This window comes from Engystomops pustulosus, unplaced genomic scaffold (genome assembly GCF_040894005.1).
Source record: "Engystomops pustulosus unplaced genomic scaffold, aEngPut4.maternal MAT_SCAFFOLD_121, whole genome shotgun sequence".
Classification (NCBI taxonomy): domain Eukaryota; kingdom Metazoa; phylum Chordata; class Amphibia; order Anura; family Leptodactylidae; genus Engystomops; species Engystomops pustulosus.
The window spans coordinates 283,881-303,556 of record NW_027285002.1 but is presented as its reverse complement, the minus strand read 5'-3'; the positions used below and the strand labels follow the sequence as shown (position 1 = coordinate 303,556).

General features: G+C 46.0%; 97 pseudogenes; all 97 read left to right on the top strand.

Moving 5' to 3' along the window:
• The first annotated feature begins 5 nt into the window (after positions 1 to 5).
• On the top strand, positions 6 to 124 carry LOC140108324 (5S ribosomal RNA; annotated as a pseudogene).
• Positions 125 to 194: 70 nt separating this feature from the next.
• On the top strand, positions 195 to 313 carry LOC140108323 (5S ribosomal RNA; annotated as a pseudogene).
• A 70-nt stretch (positions 314 to 383) lies between these two features.
• LOC140108321 (5S ribosomal RNA) lies at positions 384 to 502 on the top strand (annotated as a pseudogene).
• Positions 503 to 574: 72 nt separating this feature from the next.
• Positions 575 to 693, top strand: LOC140107339 (5S ribosomal RNA; annotated as a pseudogene).
• A 261-nt stretch (positions 694 to 954) lies between these two features.
• On the top strand, positions 955 to 1,073 carry LOC140108320 (5S ribosomal RNA; annotated as a pseudogene).
• Positions 1,074 to 1,143: 70 nt separating this feature from the next.
• On the top strand, positions 1,144 to 1,262 carry LOC140108319 (5S ribosomal RNA; annotated as a pseudogene).
• Positions 1,263 to 1,332: 70 nt separating this feature from the next.
• On the top strand, positions 1,333 to 1,451 carry LOC140108318 (5S ribosomal RNA; annotated as a pseudogene).
• A 70-nt stretch (positions 1,452 to 1,521) lies between these two features.
• Positions 1,522 to 1,640, top strand: LOC140107813 (5S ribosomal RNA; annotated as a pseudogene).
• Positions 1,641 to 1,710: 70 nt separating this feature from the next.
• On the top strand, positions 1,711 to 1,829 carry LOC140108317 (5S ribosomal RNA; annotated as a pseudogene).
• A 70-nt stretch (positions 1,830 to 1,899) lies between these two features.
• On the top strand, positions 1,900 to 2,018 carry LOC140107690 (5S ribosomal RNA; annotated as a pseudogene).
• Positions 2,019 to 2,088: 70 nt separating this feature from the next.
• On the top strand, positions 2,089 to 2,207 carry LOC140108314 (5S ribosomal RNA; annotated as a pseudogene).
• Positions 2,208 to 2,279: 72 nt separating this feature from the next.
• On the top strand, positions 2,280 to 2,398 carry LOC140107533 (5S ribosomal RNA; annotated as a pseudogene).
• A 70-nt stretch (positions 2,399 to 2,468) lies between these two features.
• On the top strand, positions 2,469 to 2,587 carry LOC140108313 (5S ribosomal RNA; annotated as a pseudogene).
• A 72-nt stretch (positions 2,588 to 2,659) lies between these two features.
• Positions 2,660 to 2,778, top strand: LOC140107418 (5S ribosomal RNA; annotated as a pseudogene).
• Positions 2,779 to 2,848: 70 nt separating this feature from the next.
• On the top strand, positions 2,849 to 2,967 carry LOC140107552 (5S ribosomal RNA; annotated as a pseudogene).
• A 72-nt stretch (positions 2,968 to 3,039) lies between these two features.
• LOC140107532 (5S ribosomal RNA) lies at positions 3,040 to 3,158 on the top strand (annotated as a pseudogene).
• Positions 3,159 to 3,228: 70 nt separating this feature from the next.
• On the top strand, positions 3,229 to 3,347 carry LOC140108312 (5S ribosomal RNA; annotated as a pseudogene).
• Positions 3,348 to 3,417: 70 nt separating this feature from the next.
• LOC140107362 (5S ribosomal RNA) lies at positions 3,418 to 3,536 on the top strand (annotated as a pseudogene).
• A 70-nt stretch (positions 3,537 to 3,606) lies between these two features.
• Positions 3,607 to 3,725, top strand: LOC140108311 (5S ribosomal RNA; annotated as a pseudogene).
• Positions 3,726 to 3,795: 70 nt separating this feature from the next.
• On the top strand, positions 3,796 to 3,914 carry LOC140108310 (5S ribosomal RNA; annotated as a pseudogene).
• A 70-nt stretch (positions 3,915 to 3,984) lies between these two features.
• On the top strand, positions 3,985 to 4,103 carry LOC140108308 (5S ribosomal RNA; annotated as a pseudogene).
• Positions 4,104 to 4,173: 70 nt separating this feature from the next.
• Positions 4,174 to 4,292, top strand: LOC140107830 (5S ribosomal RNA; annotated as a pseudogene).
• A 70-nt stretch (positions 4,293 to 4,362) lies between these two features.
• LOC140108307 (5S ribosomal RNA) lies at positions 4,363 to 4,481 on the top strand (annotated as a pseudogene).
• Positions 4,482 to 4,553: 72 nt separating this feature from the next.
• On the top strand, positions 4,554 to 4,672 carry LOC140107338 (5S ribosomal RNA; annotated as a pseudogene).
• A 263-nt stretch (positions 4,673 to 4,935) lies between these two features.
• LOC140108306 (5S ribosomal RNA) lies at positions 4,936 to 5,054 on the top strand (annotated as a pseudogene).
• Positions 5,055 to 5,124: 70 nt separating this feature from the next.
• On the top strand, positions 5,125 to 5,243 carry LOC140108304 (5S ribosomal RNA; annotated as a pseudogene).
• Positions 5,244 to 5,315: 72 nt separating this feature from the next.
• Positions 5,316 to 5,434, top strand: LOC140107529 (5S ribosomal RNA; annotated as a pseudogene).
• A 72-nt stretch (positions 5,435 to 5,506) lies between these two features.
• On the top strand, positions 5,507 to 5,625 carry LOC140107528 (5S ribosomal RNA; annotated as a pseudogene).
• A 70-nt stretch (positions 5,626 to 5,695) lies between these two features.
• Positions 5,696 to 5,814, top strand: LOC140107965 (5S ribosomal RNA; annotated as a pseudogene).
• Positions 5,815 to 5,884: 70 nt separating this feature from the next.
• On the top strand, positions 5,885 to 6,003 carry LOC140107745 (5S ribosomal RNA; annotated as a pseudogene).
• A 70-nt stretch (positions 6,004 to 6,073) lies between these two features.
• LOC140108303 (5S ribosomal RNA) lies at positions 6,074 to 6,192 on the top strand (annotated as a pseudogene).
• A 72-nt stretch (positions 6,193 to 6,264) lies between these two features.
• Positions 6,265 to 6,383, top strand: LOC140107623 (5S ribosomal RNA; annotated as a pseudogene).
• A 70-nt stretch (positions 6,384 to 6,453) lies between these two features.
• LOC140108302 (5S ribosomal RNA) lies at positions 6,454 to 6,572 on the top strand (annotated as a pseudogene).
• A 72-nt stretch (positions 6,573 to 6,644) lies between these two features.
• Positions 6,645 to 6,763, top strand: LOC140107426 (5S ribosomal RNA; annotated as a pseudogene).
• Positions 6,764 to 6,833: 70 nt separating this feature from the next.
• Positions 6,834 to 6,952, top strand: LOC140108301 (5S ribosomal RNA; annotated as a pseudogene).
• Positions 6,953 to 7,022: 70 nt separating this feature from the next.
• Positions 7,023 to 7,141, top strand: LOC140108300 (5S ribosomal RNA; annotated as a pseudogene).
• Positions 7,142 to 7,211: 70 nt separating this feature from the next.
• On the top strand, positions 7,212 to 7,330 carry LOC140108299 (5S ribosomal RNA; annotated as a pseudogene).
• Positions 7,331 to 7,402: 72 nt separating this feature from the next.
• Positions 7,403 to 7,521, top strand: LOC140107337 (5S ribosomal RNA; annotated as a pseudogene).
• Positions 7,522 to 7,782: 261 nt separating this feature from the next.
• Positions 7,783 to 7,901, top strand: LOC140108298 (5S ribosomal RNA; annotated as a pseudogene).
• Positions 7,902 to 7,971: 70 nt separating this feature from the next.
• LOC140108296 (5S ribosomal RNA) lies at positions 7,972 to 8,090 on the top strand (annotated as a pseudogene).
• A 70-nt stretch (positions 8,091 to 8,160) lies between these two features.
• LOC140108295 (5S ribosomal RNA) lies at positions 8,161 to 8,279 on the top strand (annotated as a pseudogene).
• A 70-nt stretch (positions 8,280 to 8,349) lies between these two features.
• Positions 8,350 to 8,468, top strand: LOC140107812 (5S ribosomal RNA; annotated as a pseudogene).
• A 70-nt stretch (positions 8,469 to 8,538) lies between these two features.
• LOC140108293 (5S ribosomal RNA) lies at positions 8,539 to 8,657 on the top strand (annotated as a pseudogene).
• A 70-nt stretch (positions 8,658 to 8,727) lies between these two features.
• LOC140107689 (5S ribosomal RNA) lies at positions 8,728 to 8,846 on the top strand (annotated as a pseudogene).
• Positions 8,847 to 8,916: 70 nt separating this feature from the next.
• Positions 8,917 to 9,035, top strand: LOC140108292 (5S ribosomal RNA; annotated as a pseudogene).
• Positions 9,036 to 9,107: 72 nt separating this feature from the next.
• LOC140107527 (5S ribosomal RNA) lies at positions 9,108 to 9,226 on the top strand (annotated as a pseudogene).
• A 70-nt stretch (positions 9,227 to 9,296) lies between these two features.
• Positions 9,297 to 9,415, top strand: LOC140108291 (5S ribosomal RNA; annotated as a pseudogene).
• A 72-nt stretch (positions 9,416 to 9,487) lies between these two features.
• LOC140107417 (5S ribosomal RNA) lies at positions 9,488 to 9,606 on the top strand (annotated as a pseudogene).
• Positions 9,607 to 9,676: 70 nt separating this feature from the next.
• On the top strand, positions 9,677 to 9,795 carry LOC140107551 (5S ribosomal RNA; annotated as a pseudogene).
• Positions 9,796 to 9,867: 72 nt separating this feature from the next.
• Positions 9,868 to 9,986, top strand: LOC140107526 (5S ribosomal RNA; annotated as a pseudogene).
• A 70-nt stretch (positions 9,987 to 10,056) lies between these two features.
• LOC140108290 (5S ribosomal RNA) lies at positions 10,057 to 10,175 on the top strand (annotated as a pseudogene).
• Positions 10,176 to 10,245: 70 nt separating this feature from the next.
• LOC140107360 (5S ribosomal RNA) lies at positions 10,246 to 10,364 on the top strand (annotated as a pseudogene).
• A 70-nt stretch (positions 10,365 to 10,434) lies between these two features.
• Positions 10,435 to 10,553, top strand: LOC140108289 (5S ribosomal RNA; annotated as a pseudogene).
• Positions 10,554 to 10,623: 70 nt separating this feature from the next.
• LOC140108288 (5S ribosomal RNA) lies at positions 10,624 to 10,742 on the top strand (annotated as a pseudogene).
• A 70-nt stretch (positions 10,743 to 10,812) lies between these two features.
• On the top strand, positions 10,813 to 10,931 carry LOC140108287 (5S ribosomal RNA; annotated as a pseudogene).
• A 70-nt stretch (positions 10,932 to 11,001) lies between these two features.
• LOC140107827 (5S ribosomal RNA) lies at positions 11,002 to 11,120 on the top strand (annotated as a pseudogene).
• A 70-nt stretch (positions 11,121 to 11,190) lies between these two features.
• Positions 11,191 to 11,309, top strand: LOC140108286 (5S ribosomal RNA; annotated as a pseudogene).
• Positions 11,310 to 11,381: 72 nt separating this feature from the next.
• LOC140107335 (5S ribosomal RNA) lies at positions 11,382 to 11,500 on the top strand (annotated as a pseudogene).
• A 263-nt stretch (positions 11,501 to 11,763) lies between these two features.
• LOC140108284 (5S ribosomal RNA) lies at positions 11,764 to 11,882 on the top strand (annotated as a pseudogene).
• A 70-nt stretch (positions 11,883 to 11,952) lies between these two features.
• On the top strand, positions 11,953 to 12,071 carry LOC140107724 (5S ribosomal RNA; annotated as a pseudogene).
• Positions 12,072 to 12,141: 70 nt separating this feature from the next.
• On the top strand, positions 12,142 to 12,260 carry LOC140108282 (5S ribosomal RNA; annotated as a pseudogene).
• Positions 12,261 to 12,330: 70 nt separating this feature from the next.
• On the top strand, positions 12,331 to 12,449 carry LOC140108281 (5S ribosomal RNA; annotated as a pseudogene).
• A 72-nt stretch (positions 12,450 to 12,521) lies between these two features.
• Positions 12,522 to 12,640, top strand: LOC140107525 (5S ribosomal RNA; annotated as a pseudogene).
• Positions 12,641 to 12,710: 70 nt separating this feature from the next.
• LOC140107953 (5S ribosomal RNA) lies at positions 12,711 to 12,829 on the top strand (annotated as a pseudogene).
• Positions 12,830 to 12,899: 70 nt separating this feature from the next.
• Positions 12,900 to 13,018, top strand: LOC140107743 (5S ribosomal RNA; annotated as a pseudogene).
• A 70-nt stretch (positions 13,019 to 13,088) lies between these two features.
• Positions 13,089 to 13,207, top strand: LOC140108089 (5S ribosomal RNA; annotated as a pseudogene).
• A 72-nt stretch (positions 13,208 to 13,279) lies between these two features.
• LOC140107833 (5S ribosomal RNA) lies at positions 13,280 to 13,398 on the top strand (annotated as a pseudogene).
• Positions 13,399 to 13,468: 70 nt separating this feature from the next.
• On the top strand, positions 13,469 to 13,587 carry LOC140108280 (5S ribosomal RNA; annotated as a pseudogene).
• A 72-nt stretch (positions 13,588 to 13,659) lies between these two features.
• On the top strand, positions 13,660 to 13,778 carry LOC140107334 (5S ribosomal RNA; annotated as a pseudogene).
• A 70-nt stretch (positions 13,779 to 13,848) lies between these two features.
• On the top strand, positions 13,849 to 13,967 carry LOC140108279 (5S ribosomal RNA; annotated as a pseudogene).
• Positions 13,968 to 14,039: 72 nt separating this feature from the next.
• On the top strand, positions 14,040 to 14,158 carry LOC140107333 (5S ribosomal RNA; annotated as a pseudogene).
• Positions 14,159 to 14,421: 263 nt separating this feature from the next.
• On the top strand, positions 14,422 to 14,540 carry LOC140107875 (5S ribosomal RNA; annotated as a pseudogene).
• Positions 14,541 to 14,610: 70 nt separating this feature from the next.
• On the top strand, positions 14,611 to 14,729 carry LOC140107688 (5S ribosomal RNA; annotated as a pseudogene).
• Positions 14,730 to 14,801: 72 nt separating this feature from the next.
• LOC140107779 (5S ribosomal RNA) lies at positions 14,802 to 14,920 on the top strand (annotated as a pseudogene).
• Positions 14,921 to 14,990: 70 nt separating this feature from the next.
• Positions 14,991 to 15,109, top strand: LOC140108278 (5S ribosomal RNA; annotated as a pseudogene).
• Positions 15,110 to 15,179: 70 nt separating this feature from the next.
• Positions 15,180 to 15,298, top strand: LOC140107843 (5S ribosomal RNA; annotated as a pseudogene).
• A 70-nt stretch (positions 15,299 to 15,368) lies between these two features.
• Positions 15,369 to 15,487, top strand: LOC140108235 (5S ribosomal RNA; annotated as a pseudogene).
• A 253-nt stretch (positions 15,488 to 15,740) lies between these two features.
• On the top strand, positions 15,741 to 15,859 carry LOC140108277 (5S ribosomal RNA; annotated as a pseudogene).
• Positions 15,860 to 15,929: 70 nt separating this feature from the next.
• LOC140108276 (5S ribosomal RNA) lies at positions 15,930 to 16,048 on the top strand (annotated as a pseudogene).
• Positions 16,049 to 16,118: 70 nt separating this feature from the next.
• On the top strand, positions 16,119 to 16,237 carry LOC140107429 (5S ribosomal RNA; annotated as a pseudogene).
• A 70-nt stretch (positions 16,238 to 16,307) lies between these two features.
• LOC140107865 (5S ribosomal RNA) lies at positions 16,308 to 16,426 on the top strand (annotated as a pseudogene).
• Positions 16,427 to 16,496: 70 nt separating this feature from the next.
• LOC140108275 (5S ribosomal RNA) lies at positions 16,497 to 16,615 on the top strand (annotated as a pseudogene).
• Positions 16,616 to 16,687: 72 nt separating this feature from the next.
• LOC140107762 (5S ribosomal RNA) lies at positions 16,688 to 16,806 on the top strand (annotated as a pseudogene).
• A 70-nt stretch (positions 16,807 to 16,876) lies between these two features.
• Positions 16,877 to 16,995, top strand: LOC140108274 (5S ribosomal RNA; annotated as a pseudogene).
• Positions 16,996 to 17,067: 72 nt separating this feature from the next.
• Positions 17,068 to 17,186, top strand: LOC140108271 (5S ribosomal RNA; annotated as a pseudogene).
• A 70-nt stretch (positions 17,187 to 17,256) lies between these two features.
• Positions 17,257 to 17,375, top strand: LOC140108270 (5S ribosomal RNA; annotated as a pseudogene).
• A 70-nt stretch (positions 17,376 to 17,445) lies between these two features.
• On the top strand, positions 17,446 to 17,564 carry LOC140107591 (5S ribosomal RNA; annotated as a pseudogene).
• Positions 17,565 to 17,636: 72 nt separating this feature from the next.
• On the top strand, positions 17,637 to 17,755 carry LOC140107524 (5S ribosomal RNA; annotated as a pseudogene).
• A 70-nt stretch (positions 17,756 to 17,825) lies between these two features.
• Positions 17,826 to 17,944, top strand: LOC140108269 (5S ribosomal RNA; annotated as a pseudogene).
• A 70-nt stretch (positions 17,945 to 18,014) lies between these two features.
• Positions 18,015 to 18,133, top strand: LOC140107742 (5S ribosomal RNA; annotated as a pseudogene).
• Positions 18,134 to 18,203: 70 nt separating this feature from the next.
• Positions 18,204 to 18,322, top strand: LOC140108268 (5S ribosomal RNA; annotated as a pseudogene).
• A 72-nt stretch (positions 18,323 to 18,394) lies between these two features.
• Positions 18,395 to 18,513, top strand: LOC140107622 (5S ribosomal RNA; annotated as a pseudogene).
• A 70-nt stretch (positions 18,514 to 18,583) lies between these two features.
• On the top strand, positions 18,584 to 18,702 carry LOC140108267 (5S ribosomal RNA; annotated as a pseudogene).
• Positions 18,703 to 18,774: 72 nt separating this feature from the next.
• Positions 18,775 to 18,893, top strand: LOC140108266 (5S ribosomal RNA; annotated as a pseudogene).
• A 70-nt stretch (positions 18,894 to 18,963) lies between these two features.
• Positions 18,964 to 19,082, top strand: LOC140108265 (5S ribosomal RNA; annotated as a pseudogene).
• Positions 19,083 to 19,152: 70 nt separating this feature from the next.
• On the top strand, positions 19,153 to 19,271 carry LOC140108264 (5S ribosomal RNA; annotated as a pseudogene).
• A 70-nt stretch (positions 19,272 to 19,341) lies between these two features.
• Positions 19,342 to 19,460, top strand: LOC140108263 (5S ribosomal RNA; annotated as a pseudogene).
• The last annotated feature ends 216 nt before the right edge of the window (positions 19,461 to 19,676 follow it).

Genomic DNA, 19,676 nt, shown 5'->3' with positions numbered 1-19,676 from the left:
CTGCGGTCAACGGCCATTCTAAGCTGAATGTGCCTGCTCTCGTCAGATCGCAGCAGCAATGCAGCTTAAGGCTTGGCAAGTACCAGCATGGGAGACTGGCTGGGAATCCCAAGTTCCGTTGACCTTTTTGAACCTGAAAATTGTGTTAGTTTATCTATGAGATAGTAAAAGAAGGTTCAAATTGAACAGCTTCTGTCAACGGCCATTCTAAGCTGAATGTGCCTGCTCTCGTCAGATCGCAGCAGCAATGCAGCTTAAGGCTTGGCAAGTACCAGCATGGGAGACTGGCTGGGAATCCCAAGTTCCGTTGACCTTTTTGAACCTGAAAATTGTGTTACTTTCTCTATGAGATAGTAAAAGAAGGTTCAAATTGAACAGCTGCGGTCAACGGCCATTCTAAGCTGAATGTGCCTGCTCTCGTCAGATCGCAGCAGCAATGCAGCTTAAGGCTTGGCAAGTACCAGCATGGGAGACTGGCTGGGAATCCCAAGTTCCGTTGACCTTTTTGAACCTGGAAATTGTGTTAGTTTCTCTGTCAAAGATGGTAAAAGAAGGTTCAAATTGAACAGCTGCTGTCAACGGCCATTCTAAGCTGAATGTGCCTGCTCTCGTCAGATCGCAGCAGCAATGCAGCTTAAGGCTTGGCAAGTACCAGCATGGGAGACTGGCTGGGAATCCCAAGTTCTGTTGACCTTTTTGAACCTGAAAATTGTGTTAGTTTCTCTGTCAAAGATGGTAAAAGAAGGTTCAAATTGAACATCTGCTGTCAACGGCCATTCTAAGCTGAATGTGCCTGCTCTCGTCAAATCACAGCATCAATGCAGCTTAAGGCTTGGCAAGTACCAGCATGGGAGACTGGCTGGGAATCCCAAGTTCCGTTGACCTTTTTGAACCTGAAAATTGTGTTAGTTTCTCTATGAGATAGTAAAAGAAGGTTCAAATTGAACAGCTGCTGTCAACGGCCATTCTAAGCTGAATGTGCCTGCTCTCGTCAGATCGCAGCAGCAATGCAGCTTAAGGCTTGGCAAGTACCAGCATGGGAGACTGGCTGGGAATCCCAAGTTCCGTTGACCTTTTTGAACCTGAAAATTGTGTTAGTTTCTCTATGAGATAGTAAAAGAAGGTTCAAATTGAACAGCTGCGGTCAACGGCCATTCTAAGCTGAATGTGCCTGCTCTCGTCAGATCGCAGCAGCAATGCAGCTTAAGGCTTGGCAAGTACCAGCATGGGAGACTGGCTGGGAATCCCAAGTTCCGTTGACCTTTTTGAACCTGAAAATTGTGTTAGTTTCTCTATGAGATAGTAAAAGAAGGTTCAAATTGAACAGCTGCTGTCAACGGCCATTCTAAGCTGAATGTGCCTGCTCTCGTCAGATCGCAGCAGCAATGCAGCTTAAGGCTTGGCAAGTACCAGCATGGGAGACTGGCTGGGAATCCCAAGTTCCGTTGACCTTTTTGAACCTGAAAATTGTGTTAGTTTCTCTATGAGATAGTAAAAGAAGGTTCAAATTGAACAGCTGCTGTCAACGGCCATTCTAAGCTGAATGTGCCTGCTCTCGTCAGATCGCAGCAGCAATGCAGCTTAAGGCTTGGCAAGTACCAGCATGGGAGAATGGCTGGGAATCCCAAGTTCCGTTGACCTTTTTGAACCTGAAAATTGTGTTAGTTTCTCTATGAGATAGTAAAAGAAGGTTCAAATTGAACAGATGCTGTCAACGGCCATTCTAAGCTGAATGTGCCTGCTCTCGTCAGATCGCAGCAGCAATGCAGCTTAAGGCTTGGCAAGTACCAGCATGGGAGACTGGCTGGGAATCCCAAGTTCCGTTGACCTTTTTGAACCTGAAAATTGTGTTAGTTTCTCTAAGACATAGTAAAAGAAGGTTCAAATTGAACAGCTGCTGTCAACGGCCATTCTAAGCTGAATGTGCCTGCTCTCGTCAGATCGCAGCAGCAATGCAGCTTAAGGCTTGGCAAGTACCAGCATGGGAGACTGGCTGGGAATCCCAAGTTCCATTGACCTTTTTGAACCTGAAAATTGTGTTAGTTTCTCTATGAGATAGTAAAAGAAGGTTCAAATTGAACAGCTGCTGTCAACGGCCATTCTAAGCTGAATGTGCCTGCTCTCGTCAGATCGCAGCAGCAATGCAGCTTAAGGCTTGGCAAGTACCAGCATGGGAGACTGGCTGGGAATCCCAAGTTCCGTTGACCTTTTTGAACCTGAAAATTGTGTTAGTTTCTCTGTCAAAGATGGTAAAAGAAGGTTCAAATTGAACATCTGCTGTCAACGGCCATTCTAAGCTGAATGTGCCTGCTCTCGTCAGATCGCAGCATCAATGCAGCTTAAGGCTTGGCAAGTACCAGCATGGGAGACTGGCTGGGAATCCCAAGTTCCGTTGACCTTTTTGAACCTGAAAATTGTGTTAGTTTCTCTATGAGATAGTAAAAGAAGGTTCAAATTGAACAGCTGCTGTCAACGGCCATTCTAAGCTGAATGTGCCTGCTCTCGTCAGATCGCAGCAGCAATGCAGCTTAAGGCTTGGCAAGTACCAGCATGGGAGACTGGCTGGGAATCCCAAGTTCCGTTGACCTTTTTGAACCTGAAAATTGTGTTAGTTTCCCTGTCAAAGATGGTAAAAGAAGGTTCAAATTGGACAGCTGCTGTCAACGGCCATTCTAAGCTGAATGTGCCTGCTCTCGTCAGATCGCAGCAGCAATGCAGCTTAAGGCTTGGCAAGTACCAGCATGGGAGACTGGCTGGGAATCCCAAGTTCCGTTGATCTTTTTGAACCTGAAAATTGTGTTAGTTTCTCTATGAGATAGTAAAAGAAGGTTCAAATTGAACAGCTGCGGTCAACGGCCATTCTAAGCTGAATGTGCCTGCTCTCGTCAGATCGCAGCAGCAATGCAGCTTAAGGCTTGGCAAGTACCAGCATGGGAGACTGGCTTGGAATCCCAAGTTCCGTTGACCTTTTTGAACCTGAAAATTGTATTAGTTTCTCTGTCAAAGATGGTAAAAGAAGGTTCAAATTGAACATCTGCTGTCAACGGCCATTCTAAGCTGAATGTGCCTGCTCTCGTCAGATCGCAGCATCAATGCAGCTTAAGGCTTGGCAAGTACCAGCATGGGAGACTGGCTGGGAATCCCAAGTTCCGTTGACCTTTTTGAACCTGAAAATTGTGTTAGTTTCTCTATGAGATAGTAAAAGAAGGTTCAAATTGAACAGCTGCTGTCAACGGCCATTCTAAGCTGAATGTGCCTGCTCTCGTCAGATCGCAGCAGCAATGCAGCTTAAGGCTTGGCAAGTACCAGCATGGGAGACTGGCTGGGAATCCCAAGTTCCGTTGACCTTTTTGAACCTGAAAATTGTGTTAGTTTCTCTATGACATAGTAAAAGAAGGTTCAAATTGAACAGCTGCTGTCAACGGCCATTCTAAGCTGAATGTGCCTGCTCTCGTCAGATCGCAGCAGCAATGCAGCTTAAGGCTTGGCAAGTACCAGCATGGGAGACTGGCTGGGAATCCCAAGTTCCGTTGACATTTTTGAACCTGAAAATTGTGTTAGTTTCTCTATGAGATAGTAAAAGAAGGTTCAAATTGAACAACTGCTGTCAACGGCCATTCTAAGCTGAATGTGCCTGCTCTCGTCAGATCGCAGCAGCAATGCAGCTTAAGGCTTGGCAAGTACCAGCATGGGAGACTGGCTGGGAATCCCAAGTTCCGTTGACCTTTTTGAACCTGAAAATTGTGTTAGTTTCTCTATGAGATAGTAAAAGAAGGTTCAAATTGAACAGCTGCGGTCAACGGCCATTCTAAGCTGAATGTGCCTGCTCTCGTCAGATCGCAGCAGCAATGCAGCTTAAGGCTTGGCAAGTACCAGCATGGGAGACTGGCTGGGAATCCCAAGTTCCGTTGACCTTTTTGAACCTGAAAATTGTGTTAGTTTCTCTATGAGATAGTAAAAGAAGGTTCAAATTGAACAGCTGCTGTCAACGGCCATTCTAAGCTGAATGTGCCTGCTCTCGTCAGATCGCAGCAGCAATGCAGCTTAAGGCTTGGCAAGTACCAGCATGGGAGACTGGCTGGGAATCCCAAGTTCCGTTGACCTTTTTGAACCTGAAAATTGTGTTAGTTTCTCTATGAGATAGTAAAAGAAGGTTCAAATTGAACAGCTGCTGTCAACGGCCATTCTAAGCTGAATGTGCCTGCTCTCGTCAGATCGCAGCAGCAATGCAGCTTAAGGCTTGGCAAGTACCAGCATGGGAGAATGGCTGGGAATCCCAAGTTCCGTTGACTTTTTTGAACCTGAAAATTGTGTTAGTTTCTCTATGAGATAGTAAAAGAAGGTTCAAATTGAACAGCTGCTGTCAACGGCCATTCTAAGCTGAATGTGCCTGCTCTCGTCAGATCGCAGCAGCAATGCAGCTTAAGGCTTGGCAAGTACCAGCATGGGAGACTGGCTGGGAATCCCAAGTTCCGTTGACCTTTTTGAACCTGGAAATTGTGTTAGTTTCTCTGTCAAAGATGGTAAAAGAAGGTTCAAATTGAACAGCTGCTGTCAACGGCCATTCTAAGCTGAATGTGCCTGCTCTCGTCAGATCGCAGCAGCAATGCAGCTTAAGGCTTGGCAAGTACCAGCATGGGAGACTGGCTGGGAATCCCAAGTTCTGTTGACCTTTTTGAACCTGAAAATTGTGTTAGTTTCTCTGTCAAAGATGGTAAAAGAAGGTTCAAATTGAACATCTGCTGTCAACGGCCATTCTAAGCTGAATGTGCCTGCTCTCGTCAAATCACAGCATCAATGCAGCTTAAGGCTTGGCAAGTACCAGCATGGGAGACTGGCTGGGAATCCCAAGTTCCGTTGACCTTTTTGAACCTGAAAATTGTGTTAGTTTCTCTGTCAAAGATGGTAAAAGAAGGTTCAAATTGAACAGCTGCTGTCAACGGCCATTCTAAGCTGAATGTGCCTGCTCTCGTCAGATCGCAGCAGCAATGCAGCTTAAGGCTTGGCAAGTACCAGCATGGGAGACTGGCTGGGAATCCCAAGTTCCGTTGACCTTTTTGAACCTGAAAATTGTGTTAGTTTCTCTATGAGATAGTAAAAGAAGGTTCAAATTGAACAGCTGCGGTCAACGGCCATTCTAAGCTGAATGTGCCTGCTCTCGTCAGATCGCAGCAGCAATGCAGCTTAAGGCTTGGCAAGTACCAGCATGGGAGACTGGCTGGGAATCCCAAGTTCCGTTGACCTTTTTGAACCTGAAAATTGTATTAGTTTCTCTGTCAAAGATGGTAAAAGAAGGTTCAAATTGAACAGCTGCTGTCAACGGCCATTCTAAGCTGAATGTGCCTGCTCTCGTCAGATCGCAGCATCAATGCAGCTTAAGGCTTGGCAAGTACCAGCATGGGAGACTGGCTGGGAATCCCAAGTTCCGTTGACCTTTTTGAACCTGAAAATTGTGTTAGTTTCTCTGTCAAAGATGGTAAAAGAAGGTTCAAATTGAACATCTGCTGTCAACGGCCATTCTAAGCTGAATGTGCCTGCTCTCGTCAGATCGCAGCATCAATGCAGCTTAAGGCTTGGCAAGTACCAGCATGGGAGACTGGCTGGGAATCCCAAGTTCCGTTGACCTTTTTGAACCTTAAAATTGTGTTAGTTTCTCTATGAGATAGTAAAAGAAGGTTCAAATTGAACAGCTGCTGTCAACGGCCATTCTAAGCTGAATGTGCCTGCTCTCATCAGATCGCAGCAGCAATGCAGCTTAAGGCTTGGCAAGTACCAGCATGGGAGACTGGCTGGGAATCCCAAGTTCCGTTGACCTTTTTGAACCTGAAAATTGTGTTAGTTTCTCTATGAGATAGTAAAAGAAGGTTCAAATAGAACAGCTGCGGTCAACGGCCATTCTAAGCTGAATGTGCCTGCTCTCGTCAGATCGCAGCAGCAATGCAGCTTAAGGCTTGGCAAGTACCAGCATGGGAGACTGGCTGGGAATCCCAAGTTCAGTTGACCTTTTTGAACCTGAAAATTGTGTTAGTTTCTCTATGAGATAGTAAAAGAAGGTTCAAATTGAACAGCTGCTGTCAACGGCCATTCTAAGCTGAATGTGCCTGCTCTCGTCAGATCGCAGCAGCAATGCAGCTTAAGGCTTGGCAAGTACCAGCATGGGAGACTGGCTGGGAATCCCAAGTTCCGTTGACCTTTTTGAACCTGAAAATTGTGTTAGTTTCTCTGTCAAAGATGGTAAAAGAAGGTTCAAATTGAACATCTGCTGTCAACGGCCATTCTAAGCTGAATGTGCCTGCTCTCGTCAGATCGCAGCATCAATGCAGCTTAAGGCTTGGCAAGTACCAGCATGGGAGACTGGCTGGGAATCCCGAGTTCCGTTGACCTTTTTGAACCTGAAAATTGTGTTAGTTTCTCTATGAGATAGTAAAAGAAGGTTTAAATTGAACAGCTGCTGTCAACGGCCATTCTAAGCTGAATGTGCCTGCTCTCGTCAGATCGCAGCAGCAATGCAGCTTAAGGCTTGGCAAGTACCAGCATGGGAGACTGGCTGGGAATCCCAAGTTCCGTTGACCTTTTTGAACCTGAAAATTGTGTTAGTTTCCCTGTCAAAAATGGTAAAAGAAGGTTCAAATTGGACAGCTGCTGTCAACGGCCATTCTAAGCTTAATGTGCCTGCTCTCGTCAGATCGCAGCAGCAATGCAGCTTAAGGCTTGGCAAGTACCAGCATGGGAGACTGGCTGGGAATCCCAAGTTCCGTTGACCTTTTTGAACCTGAAAATTGTGTTAGTTTCTCTATGAGATAGTAAAAGAAGGTTCAAATTGAACAGCTGCGGTCAACGGCCATTCTAAGCTGAATGTGCCTGCTCTCGTCAGATCGCAGCAGCAATGCAGCTTAAGGCTTGGCAAGTACCAGCATGGGAGACTGGCTGGGAATCCCAAGTTCCGTTGACCTTTTTGAACCTGAAAATTGTGTTAGTTTATCTATGAGATAGTAAAAGAAGGTTCAAATTGAACAGCTTCTGTCAACGGCCATTCTAAGCTGAATGTGCCTGCTCTCGTCAGATCGCAGCAGCAATGCAGCTTAAGGCTTGGCAAGTACCAGCATGGGAGACTGGCTGGGAATCCCAAGTTCCGTTGACCTTTTTGAACCTGAAAATTGTGTTAGTTTCTCTATGAGATAGTAAAAGAAGGTTCAAATTGAACAGCTGCGGTCAACGGCCATTCTAAGCTGAATGTGCCTGCTCTCGTCAGATCGCAGCAGCAATGCAGCTTAAGGCTTGGCAAGTACCAGCATGGGAGACTGGCTGGGAATCCCAAGTTCCGTTGACCTTTTTGAACCTGGAAATTGTGTTAGTTTCTCTGTCAAAGATGGTAAAAGAAGGTTCAAATTGAACAGCTGCTGTCAACGGCCATTCTAAGCTGAATGTGCCTGCTCTCGTCAGATCGCAGCAGCAATGCAGCTTAAGGCTTGGCAAGTACCAGCATGGGAGACTGGCTGGGAATCCCAAGTTCTGTTGACCTTTTTGAACCTGAAAATTGTGTTAGTTTCTCTGTCAAAGATGGTAAAAGAAGGTTCAAATTGAACATCTGCTGTCAACGGCCATTCTAAGCTGAATGTGCCTGCTCTCGTCAAATCACAGCATCAATGCAGCTTAAGGCTTGGCAAGTACCAGCATGGGAGACTGGCTGGGAATCCCAAGTTCCGTTGACCTTTTTGAACCTGAAAATTGTGTTAGTTTCTCTATGAGATAGTAAAAGAAGGTTCAAATTGAACAGCTGCTGTCAACGGCCATTCTAAGCTGAATGTGCCTGCTCTCGTCAGATCGCAGCAGCAATGCAGCTTAAGGCTTGGCAAGTACCAGCATGGGAGACTGGCTGGGAATCCCAAGTTCCGTTGACCTTTTTGAACCTGAAAATTGTGTTAGTTTCTCTATGAGATAGTAAAAGAAGGTTCAAATTGAACAGCTGCGGTCAACGGCCATTCTAAGCTGAATGTGCCTGCTCTCGTCAGATCGCAGCAGCAATGCAGCTTAAGGCTTGGCAAGTACCAGCATGGGAGACTGGCTGGGAATCCCAAGTTCCGTTGACCTTTTTGAACCTGAAAATTGTGTTAGTTTCTCTATGAGATAGTAAAAGAAGGTTCAAATTGAACAGCTGCTGTCAACGGCCATTCTAAGCTGAATGTGCCTGCTCTCGTCAGATCGCAGCAGCAATGCAGCTTAAGGCTTGGCAAGTACCAGCATGGGAGACTGGCTGGGAATCCCAAGTTCCGTTGACCTTTTTGAACCTGAAAATTGTGTTAGTTTCTCTATGAGATAGTAAAAGAAGGTTCAAATTGAACAGCTGCTGTCAACGGCCATTCTAAGCTGAATGTGCCTGCTCTCGTCAGATCGCAGCAGCAATGCAGCTTAAGGCTTGGCAAGTACCAGCATGGGAGAATGGCTGGGAATCCCAAGTTCCGTTGACCTTTTTGAACCTGAAAATTGTGTTAGTTTCTCTATGAGATAGTAAAAGAAGGTTCAAATTGAACAGATGCTGTCAACGGCCATTCTAAGCTGAATGTGCCTGCTCTCGTCAGATCGCAGCAGCAATGCAGCTTAAGGCTTGGCAAGTACCAGCATGGGAGACTGGCTGGGAATCCCAAGTTCCGTTGACCTTTTTGAACCTGAAAATTGTGTTAGTTTCTCTAAGACATAGTAAAAGAAGGTTCAAATTGAACAGCTGCTGTCAACGGCCATTCTAAGCTGAATGTGCCTGCTCTCGTCAGATCGCAGCAGCAATGCAGCTTAAGGCTTGGCAAGTACCAGCATGGGAGACTGGCTGGGAATCCCAAGTTCCATTGACCTTTTTGAACCTGAAAATTGTGTTAGTTTCTCTATGAGATAGTAAAAGAAGGTTCAAATTGAACAGCTGCTGTCAACGGCCATTCTAAGCTGAATGTGCCTGCTCTCGTCAGATCGCAGCAGCAATGCAGCTTAAGGCTTGGCAAGTACCAGCATGGGAGACTGGCTGGGAATCCCAAGTTCCGTTGACCTTTTTGAACCTGAAAATTGTGTTAGTTTCTCTGTCAAAGATGGTAAAAGAAGGTTCAAATTGAACATCTGCTGTCAACGGCCATTCTAAGCTGAATGTGCCTGCTCTCGTCAGATCGCAGCATCAATGCAGCTTAAGGCTTGGCAAGTACCAGCATGGGAGACTGGCTGGGAATCCCAAGTTCCGTTGACCTTTTTGAACCTGAAAATTGTGTTAGTTTCTCTATGAGATAGTAAAAGAAGGTTCAAATTGAACAGCTGCTGTCAACGGCCATTCTAAGCTGAATGTGCCTGCTCTCGTCAGATCGCAGCAGCAATGCAGCTTAAGGCTTGGCAAGTACCAGCATGGGAGACTGGCTGGGAATCCCAAGTTCCGTTGACCTTTTTGAACCTGAAAATTGTGTTAGTTTCCCTGTCAAAGATGGTAAAAGAAGGTTCAAATTGGACAGCTGCTGTCAACGGCCATTCTAAGCTGAATGTGCCTGCTCTCGTCAGATCGCAGCAGCAATGCAGCTTAAGGCTTGGCAAGTACCAGCATGGGAGACTGGCTGGGAATCCCAAGTTCCGTTGATCTTTTTGAACCTGAAAATTGTGTTAGTTTCTCTATGAGATAGTAAAAGAAGGTTCAAATTGAACAGCTGCGGTCAACGGCCATTCTAAGCTGAATGTGCCTGCTCTCGTCAGATCGCAGCAGCAATGCAGCTTAAGGCTTGGCAAGTACCAGCATGGGAGACTGGCTTGGAATCCCAAGTTCCGTTGACCTTTTTGAACCTGAAAATTGTATTAGTTTCTCTGTCAAAGATGGTAAAAGAAGGTTCAAATTGAACATCTGCTGTCAACGGCCATTCTAAGCTGAATGTGCCTGCTCTCGTCAGATCGCAGCATCAATGCAGCTTAAGGCTTGGCAAGTACCAGCATGGGAGACTGGCTGGGAATCCCAAGTTCCGTTGACCTTTTTGAACCTGAAAATTGTGTTAGTTTCTCTATGAGATAGTAAAAGAAGGTTCAAATTGAACAGCTGCTGTCAACGGCCATTCTAAGCTGAATGTGCCTGCTCTCGTCAGATCGCAGCAGCAATGCAGCTTAAGGCTTGGCAAGTACCAGCATGGGAGACTGGCTGGGAATCCCAAGTTCCGTTGACCTTTTTGAACCTGAAAATTGTGTTAGTTTCTCTATGACATAGTAAAAGAAGGTTCAAATTGAACAGCTGCTGTCAACGGCCATTCTAAGCTGAATGTGCCTGCTCTCGTCAGATCGCAGCAGCAATGCAGCTTAAGGCTTGGCAAGTACCAGCATGGGAGACTGGCTGGGAATCCCAAGTTCCGTTGACATTTTTGAACCTGAAAATTGTGTTAGTTTCTCTATGAGATAGTAAAAGAAGGTTCAAATTGAACAACTGCTGTCAACGGCCATTCTAAGCTGAATGTGCCTGCTCTCGTCAGATCGCAGCAGCAATGCAGCTTAAGGCTTGGCAAGTACCAGCATGGGAGACTGGCTGGGAATCCCAAGTTCCGTTGACCTTTTTGAACCTGAAAATTGTGTTAGTTTCTCTATGAGATAGTAAAAGAAGGTTCAAATTGAACAGCTGCGGTCAACGGCCATTCTAAGCTGAATGTGCCTGCTCTCGTCAGATCGCAGCAGCAATGCAGCTTAAGGCTTGGCAAGTACCAGCATGGGAGACTGGCTGGGAATCCCAAGTTCCGTTGACCTTTTTGAACCTGAAAATTGTGTTAGTTTCTCTATGAGATAGTAAAAGAAGGTTCAAATTGAACAGCTGCTGTCAACGGCCATTCTAAGCTGAATGTGCCTGCTCTCGTCAGATCGCAGCAGCAATGCAGCTTAAGGCTTGGCAAGTACCAGCATGGGAGACTGGCTGGGAATCCCAAGTTCCGTTGACCTTTTTGAACCTGAAAATTGTGTTAGTTTCTCTATGAGATAGTAAAAGAAGGTTCAAATTGAACAGCTGCTGTCAACGGCCATTCTAAGCTGAATGTGCCTGCTCTCGTCAGATCGCAGCAGCAATGCAGCTTAAGGCTTGGCAAGTACCAGCATGGGAGAATGGCTGGGAATCCCAAGTTCCGTTGACTTTTTTGAACCTGAAAATTGTGTTAGTTTCTCTATGAGATAGTAAAAGAAGGTTCAAATTGAACAGCTGCTGTCAACGGCCATTCTAAGCTGAATGTGCCTGCTCTCGTCAGATCGCAGCAGCAATGCAGCTTAAGGCTTGGCAAGTACCAGCATGGGAGACTGGCTGGGAATCCCAAGTTCCGTTGACCTTTTTGAACCTGGAAATTGTGTTAGTTTCTCTGTCAAAGATGGTAAAAGAAGGTTCAAATTGAACAGCTGCTGTCAACGGCCATTCTAAGCTGAATGTGCCTGCTCTCGTCAGATCGCAGCAGCAATGCAGCTTAAGGCTTGGCAAGTACCAGCATGGGAGACTGGCTGGGAATCCCAAGTTCTGTTGACCTTTTTGAACCTGAAAATTGTGTTAGTTTCTCTGTCAAAGATGGTAAAAGAAGGTTCAAATTGAACATCTGCTGTCAACGGCCATTCTAAGCTGAATGTGCCTGCTCTCGTCAAATCACAGCATCAATGCAGCTTAAGGCTTGGCAAGTACCAGCATGGGAGACTGGCTGGGAATCCCAAGTTCCGTTGACCTTTTTGAACCTGAAAATTGTGTTAGTTTCTCTGTCAAAGATGGTAAAAGAAGGTTCAAATTGAACAGCTGCTGTCAACGGCCATTCTAAGCTGAATGTGCCTGCTCTCGTCAGATCGCAGCAGCAATGCAGCTTAAGGCTTGGCAAGTACCAGCATGGGAGACTGGCTGGGAATCCCAAGTTCCGTTGACCTTTTTGAACCTGAAAATTGTGTTAGTTTCTCTATGAGATAGTAAAAGAAGGTTCAAATTGAACAGCTGCTGTCAGCGGCCATTCTAAGCTGAATGTGCCTGCTCTCGTCAGATCGCAGCAGCAATGCAGCTTAAGGCTTGGCAAGTACCAGCATGGGAGGCTGGCTGGGAATCCCAAGTTCCGTTGACCTTTTTGAACCTGAAAATTGTGTTACTTTCTCTATGAGATAGTAAAAGAAGGTTCAAATTGAACAGCTGCGGTCAACGGCCATTCTAAGCTGAATGTGCCTGCTCTCGTCAGATCGCAGCAGCAATGCAGCTTAAGGCTTGGCAAGTACCAGCATGGGAGACTGGCTGGGAATCCCAAGTTCCGTTGACCTTTTTGAACCTGAAAATTGTGTTACTTTCTCTATGAGATAGTAAAAGAAGGTTCAAATTGAACAGCTGCGGTCAACGGCCATTCTAAGCTGAATGTGCCTGCTCTCGTCAGATCGCAGCAGCAATGCAGCTTAAGGCTTGGCAAGTACCAGCATGGGAGACTGGCTGGGAATCCCAAGTTCCGTTGACCTTTTTGAACCTGAAAATTGTATTAGTTTCTCTGTCAAAGATGGTAAAAGAAGGTTCAAATTGAACAGCTGCTGTCAACGGCCATTCTAAGCTGAATGTGCCTGCTCTCGTCAGATCGCAGCATCAATGCAGCTTAAGGCTTGGCAAGTACCAGCATGGGAGACTGGCTGGGAATCCCAAGTTCCGTTGACCTTTTTGAACCTTAAAATTGTGTTAGTTTCTCTATGAGATAGTAAAAGAAGGTTCAAATTGAACAGCTGCTGTCAACGGCCATTCTAAGCTGAATGTGCCTGCTCTCATCAGATCGCAGCAGCAATGCAGCTTAAGGCTTGGCAAGTACCAGCATGGGAGACTGGCTGGGAATCCCAAGTTCCGTTGACCTTTTTGAACCTGAAAATTGTGTTAGTTTCTCTATGAGATAGTAAAAGAAGGTTCAAATAGAACAGCTGCGGTCAACGGCCATTCTAAGCTGAATGTGCCTGCTCTCGTCAGATCGCAGCAGCAATGCAGCTTAAGGCTTGGCAAGTACCAGCATGGGAGACTGGCTGGGAATCCCAAGTTCAGTTGACCTTTTTGAACCTGAAAATTGTGTTAGTTTCTCTATGAGATAGTAAAAGAAGGTTCAAATTGAACAGCTGCTGTCAACGGCCATTCTAAGCTGAATGTGCCTGCTCTCGTCAGATCGCAGCAGCAATGCAGCTTAAGGCTTGGCAAGTACCAGCATGGGAGACTTGCTGGGAATCCCAAGTTCCGTTGACCTTTTTGAACCTGAAAATTGTGTTAGTTTCTCTGTCAAAGATGGTAAAAGAAGGTTCAAATTGAACATCTGCTGTCAACGGCCATTCTAAGCTGAATGTGCCTGCTCTCGTCAGATCGCAGCATCAATGCAGCTTAAGGCTTGGCAAGTACCAGCACGGGAGACTGGCTGGGAATCCCGAGTTCCGTTGACCTTTTTGAACCTGAAAATTGTGTTAGTTTCTCTATGAGATAGTAAAAGAAGGTTTAAATTGAACAGCTGCTGTCAACGGCCATTCTAAGCTGAATGTGCCTGCTCTCGTCAGATCGCAGCAGCAATGCAGCTTAAGGCTTGGCAAGTACCAGCATGGGAGACTGGCTGGGAATCCCAAGTTCCGTTGACCTTTTTGAACCTGAAAATTGTGTTAGTTTCCCTGTCAAAGATGGTAAAAGAAGGTTCAAATTGGACAGCTGCTGTCAACGGCCATTCTAAGCTGAATGTGCCTGCTCTCGTCAGATCGCAGCAGCAATGCAGCTTAAGGCTTGGCAAGTACCAGCATGGGAGACTGGCTGGGAATCCCAAGTTCTGTTGACCTTTTTGAACCTGAAAATTGTGTTAGTTTCTCTATGAGATAGTAAAAGAAGGTTCAAATTGAACAGCTGCGGTCAACGGCCATTCTAAGCTGAATGTGCCTGCTCTCGTCAGATCGCAGCAGCAATGCAGCTTAAGGCTTGGCAAGTACCAGCATGGGAGACTGGCTGGGAATCCCAAGTTCCGTTGACCTTTTTGAACCTGAAAATTGTATTAGTTTCTCTGTCAAAGATGGTAAAAGAAGGTTCAAATTGAACAGCTGCTGTCAACGGCCATTCTAAGCTGAATGTGCCTGCTCTCGTCAGATCGCAGCAGCAATGCAGCTTAAGGCTTGGCAAGTACCAGCATGGGAGACTGGCTGGGAATCCCAAGTTCTGTTGACCTTTTTGAACCTGAAAATTGTGTTAGTTTCTCTGTCAAAGATGGTAAAAGAAGGTTCAAATTGAACATCTGCTGTCAACGGCCATTCTAAGCTGAATGTGCCTGCTCTCGTCAAATCACAGCATCAATGCAGCTTAAGGCTTGGCAAGTACCAGCATGGGAGACTGGCTGGGAATCCCAAGTTCCGTTGACCTTTCTGAACCTGAAAATTGTGTTAGTTTCTCTGTCAAAGATGGTAAAAGAAGGTTCAAATTGAACAGCTGCTGTCAACGGCCATTCTAAGCTGAATGTGCCTGCTCTCGTCAGATCGCAGCAGCAATGCAGCTTAAGGCTTGGCAACTACCAGCATGGGAGACTGGCTGGGAATCCCAAGTTCCATTGACCTTTTTGAACCTGAAAATTGTGTTAGTTTCTCTATGAGATAGTAAAAGAAGGTTCAAATTGAACAGCTGCTGTCAACGGCCATTCTAAGCTGAATGTGCCTGCTCTCGTCAGATCGCAGCAGCAATGCAGCTTAAGGCTTGGCAAGTACCAGCATGGGAGACTGGCTGGGAATCCCAAGTTCCATTGACCTTTTTGAACCTGAAAATTGTGTTAGTTTCTCTGTCAAAGATGGTAAAAGAAGGTTCAAATTGAACATCTGCTGTCAACGGCCATTCTAAGCTGAATGTGCCTGCTCTCGTCAGATCGCAGCATCAATGCAGCTTAAGGCTTGGCAAGTACAAGCATGGGAGACTGGCTGGGAATCCCAAGTTCCGTTGACCTTTTTGAACCTGAAAATTGTGTTAGTTTCTCTATGAGATTGTAAAAGAAGGTTCAAGTTGAACAGCTGCTGTCAACGGCCATTCTAAGCTGAATGTGCCTGCTCTCGTCAGATCGCAGCAGCAATGCAGCTTAAGGCTTGGCAAGTACCAGCATGGGAGACTGGCTGGGAATCCCAAGTTCCGTTGACCTTTTTGAACCTGAAAATTGTGTTAGTTTCTCTATGAGATAGTAAAAGAAGGTTCAAATTGAACAGCTGCTGTCAACGGCCATTCTAAGCTGAATGTGCCTGCTCTCGTCAAATCGCAGCAGCAATGCAGCTTAAGGCTTGGCAAGTACCAGCTTGGGAGACTGGCTGGGAATCCCAAGTTCCGTTGACCTTTTTGAACCTGAAAATTGTGTTAGTTTCTCTATGAGATAGTAAAAGAAGGTTCAAATTGAACAGCTGCGGTCAACGGCCATTCTAAGCTGAATGTGCCTGCTCTCGTCAGATCGCAGCAGCAATGCAGCTTAAGGCTTGGCAAGTACCAGCATGGGAGACTAGCTGGGAATCCCAAGTTCCGTTGACCTTTTTGAACCTGAAAATTGTGTTAGTTTCCCTGTCAAAGATGGTAAAAGAAGGTTCAAATTGGACAGCTGCTGTCAACGGCCATTCTAAGCTGAATGTGCCTGCTCTCGTCAGATCGCAGCAGCTTAAGGCTTGGCAAGTACCAGCATGGGAGACTGGCTGGGAATCCCAAGTTCCGTTGACCTTTTTGAACCTGAAAATTGTGTTAGTTTCTCTATGAGATAGTAAAAGAAGGTTCAAATTGAACAGCTGCTGTCAACGGCCATTCTAAGCTGAATGTGCCTGCTCTCGTCAGATCGCAGCAGCAATGCAGCTTAAGGCTTGGCAAGTACCAGCATGGGAGACTGGCTGGGAATCCCAAGTTCCGTTGACCTTTTTGAACCTGAAAATTGTGTTAGTTTCTCTATGAGATAGTAAAAGAAGGTTCAAATTGAACAGCTGCTGTCAACGGCCATTCTAAGCTGAATGTGCCTGCTCTCGTCAGATCGCAGCAGCAATGCAGCTTAAGGCTTGGCAAGTACCAGCATGGGAGACTGGCTGGGAATCCCAAGTTCCGTTGACCTTTTTGAACCTGAAAATTGTGTTAGTTTCTCTATGAGATAGTAAAAGAAGGTTCAAATTGAACAGCTGCGGTCTACGGCCATTCTAAGCTGAATGTGCCTGCTCTCGTCAGATCGCAGCAGCAATGCAGCTTAAGGCTTGGCAAGTACCAGCATGGGAGACTGGCTGGGAATCCCAAGTTCCGTTGACCTTTTTGAACCTGAAAATTGTGTTAGTTTCTCTATGAGATAGTAAAAGAAGGTTCAAATTGAACAGCTGCTGTCAACGGCCATTCTAAGCTGAATGTGCCTGCTCTCGTCAGATTGCAGCAGCAATGCAGCTTAAGGCTTGGCAAGTACCAGCATGGGAGACTGGCTGGGAATCCCAAGTTCCATTGACCTTTTTGAACCTGAAAATTGTGTTAGTTTCTCTATGAGATAGTAAAAGAAGGTTCAAATTGAATAGTTGCTGTCAACGGCCATTCTAAGCTGAATGTGCCTGCTCTCGTCAGATCGCAGCAGCAATGCAGCTTAAGGCTTGGCAAGTACCAGCATGGGAGACTGGCTGGGAATCCCAAGTTCCGTTGACCTTTTTGAACCTGAAAATTGTGTTAGTTTCTCTGTCAAAGATGGTAAAAGAAGGTTCAAATTGAACATCTGCTGTCAACGGCCATTCTAAGCTGAATGTGCCTGCTCTCGTCAGATCGCAGCATCAATGCAGCTTAAGGCTTGGCAAGTACCAGCACGGGAGACTGGCTGGGAATCCCAAGTTCCGTTGACCTTTTTGAACCTGAAAATTGTGTTAGTTTCTCTATGAGATAGTAAAAGAAGGTTCAAATTGAACAGCTGCTGTCAACGGCCATTCTAAGCTGAATGTGCCTGCTCTCGTCAGATCGCAGCAGCAATGCAGCTTAAGGCTTGGCAAGTACCAGCATGGGAGACTGGCTGGGAATCCCAAGTTCCGTTGACCTTTTTGAACCTGAAAATTGTGTTATTTTCCCTGTCAAAGATGGTAAAAGAAGGTTCAAATTGGACAGCTGCTGTCAACGGCCATTCTAAGCTGAATGTGCCTGCTCTCGTCAGATCGCAGCAGCAATGCAGCTTAAGGCTTGGCAAGTACCAGCATGGGAGACTGGCTGGGAATCCCAAGTTCCGTTGACCTTTTTGAACCTGAAAATTGTGTTAGTTTCTCTATGAGATAGTAAAAGAAGGTTCAAATTGAACAGCTGCGGTCAACGGCCATTCTAAGCTGAATGTGCCTGCTCTCGTCAGATCGCAGCAGCAATGCAGCTTAAGGCTTGGCAAGTACCAGCATGGGAGACTGGCTGGGAATCCCAAGTTCCGTTGACCTTTTTGAACCTGAAAATTGTGTTAGTTTCTCTATGAGATAGTAAAAGAAGGTTCAAATTGAACAGCTGCTGTCAACGGCCATTCTAAGCTGAATGTGCCTGCTCTCGTCAGATCGCAGCAGCAATGCAGCTTAAGGCTTGGCAAGTACCAGCAAGGGAGACTGGCTGGGAATCCCAAGTTCCGTTGACCTTTTTGAACCTGAAAATTGTGTTAGTTTCTCTGTCAAAGATGGTAAAAGAAGGTTCAAATTGAACATCTGCTGTCAACGGCCATTCTAAGCTGAATGTGCCTGCTCTCGTCAGATCGCAGCATCAATGCAGCTTAAGGCTTGGCAAGTACCAGCATGGGAGACTGGCTGGGAATCCCAAGTTCCGTTGACCTTTTTGAACCTGAAAATTGTGTTAGTTTCTCTATGAGATAGTAAAAGAAGGTTCAAATTGAACAGCTGCTGTCAACGGCCATTCTAAGCTGAATGTGCCTGCTCTCGTCAGATCGCAGCAGCAATGCAGCTTAAGGCTTGGCAAGTACCAGCATGGGAGACTGGCTGGGAATCCCAAGTTCCGTTGACCTTTTTGAACCTGAAAATTGTGTTAGTTTCTCTATGAGATAGTAAAAGAAGGTTCAAATAGAACAGCTGCGGTCAACGGCCATTCTAAGCTGAATGTGCCTGCTCTCGTCAGATCGCAGCAGCAATGCAGCTTAAGGCTTGGCAAGTACCAGCATGGGAGACTGGCTGGGAATCCCAAGTTCAGTTGACCTTTTTGAACCTGAAAATTGTGTTAGTTTCTCTATGAGATAGTAAAAGAAGGTTCAAATTGAACAGCTGCTGTCAACGGCCATTCTAAGCTGAATGTGCCTGCTCTCGTCAGATCGCAGCAGCAATGCAGCTTAAGGCTTGGCAAGTACCAGCATGGGAGACTGGCTGGGAATCCCAAGTTCCGTTGACCTTTTTGAACCTGAAAATTGTGTTAGTTTCTCTGTCAAAGATGGTAAAAGAAGGTTCAAATTGAACATCTGCTGTCAACGGCCATTCTAAGCTGAATGTGCCTGCTCTCGTCAGATCGCAGCATCAATGCAGCTTAAGGCTTGGCAAGTACCAGCATGGGAGACTGGCTGGGAATCCCGAGTTCCGTTGACCTTTTTGAACCTGAAAATTGTGTTAGTTTCTCTATGAGATAGTAAAAGAAGGTTTAAATTGAACAGCTGCTGTCAACGGCCATTCTAAGCTGAATGTGCCTGCTCTCGTCAGATCGCAGCAGCAATGCAGCTTAAGGCTTGGCAAGTACCAGCATGGGAGACTGGCTGGGAATCCCAAGTTCCGTTGACCTTTTTGAACCTGAAAATTGTGTTAGTTTCCCTGTCAAAGATGGTAAAAGAAGGTTCAAATTGGACAGCTGCTGTCAACGGCCATTCTAAGCTGAATGTGCCTGCTCTCGTCAGATCGCAGCAGCAATGCAGCTTAAGGCTTGGCAAGTACCAGCATGGGAGACTGGCTGGGAATCCCAAGTTCCGTTGACCTTTTTGAACCTGAAAATTGTGTTAGTTTCTCTATGAGATAGTAAAAGAAGGTTCAAATTGAACAGCTGCGGTCAACGGCCATTCTAAGCTGAATGTGCCTGCTCTCGTCAGATCGCAGCAGCAATGCAGCTTAAGGCTTGGCAAGTACCAGCATGGGAGACTGGCTGGGAATCCCAAGTTCCGTTGACCTTTTTGAACCTGAAAATTGTGTTAGTTTATCTATGAGATAGTAAAAGAAGGTTCAAATTGAACAGCTTCTGTCAACGGCCATTCTAAGCTGAATGTGCCTGCTCTCGTCAGATCGCAGCAGCAATGCAGCTTAAGGCTTGGCAAGTACCAGCATGGGAGACTGGCTGGGAATCCCAAGTTCCGTTGACCTTTTTGAACCTGAAAATTGTGTTAGTTTCTCTATGAGATAGTAAAAGAAGGTTCAAATTGAACAGCTGCTGTCAACGGCCATTCTAAGCTGAATGTGCCTGCTCTCGTCAGATCGCAGCAGCAATGCAGCTTAAGGCTTGGCAAGTACCAGCATGGGAGACTGGCTGGGAATCCCAAGTTCCGTTGACCTTTTTGAACCTGAAAATTGTGTTAGTTTCTCTATGACATAGTAAAAGAAGGTTCAAATTGAACAGCTGCTGTCAACGGCCATTCTAAGCTGAATGTGCCTGCTCTCGTCAGATCGCAGCAGCAATGCAGCTTAAGGCTTGGCAAGTACCAGCATGGGAGACTGGCTGGGAATCCCAAGTTCCGTTGACATTTTTGAACCTGAAAATTGTGTTAGTT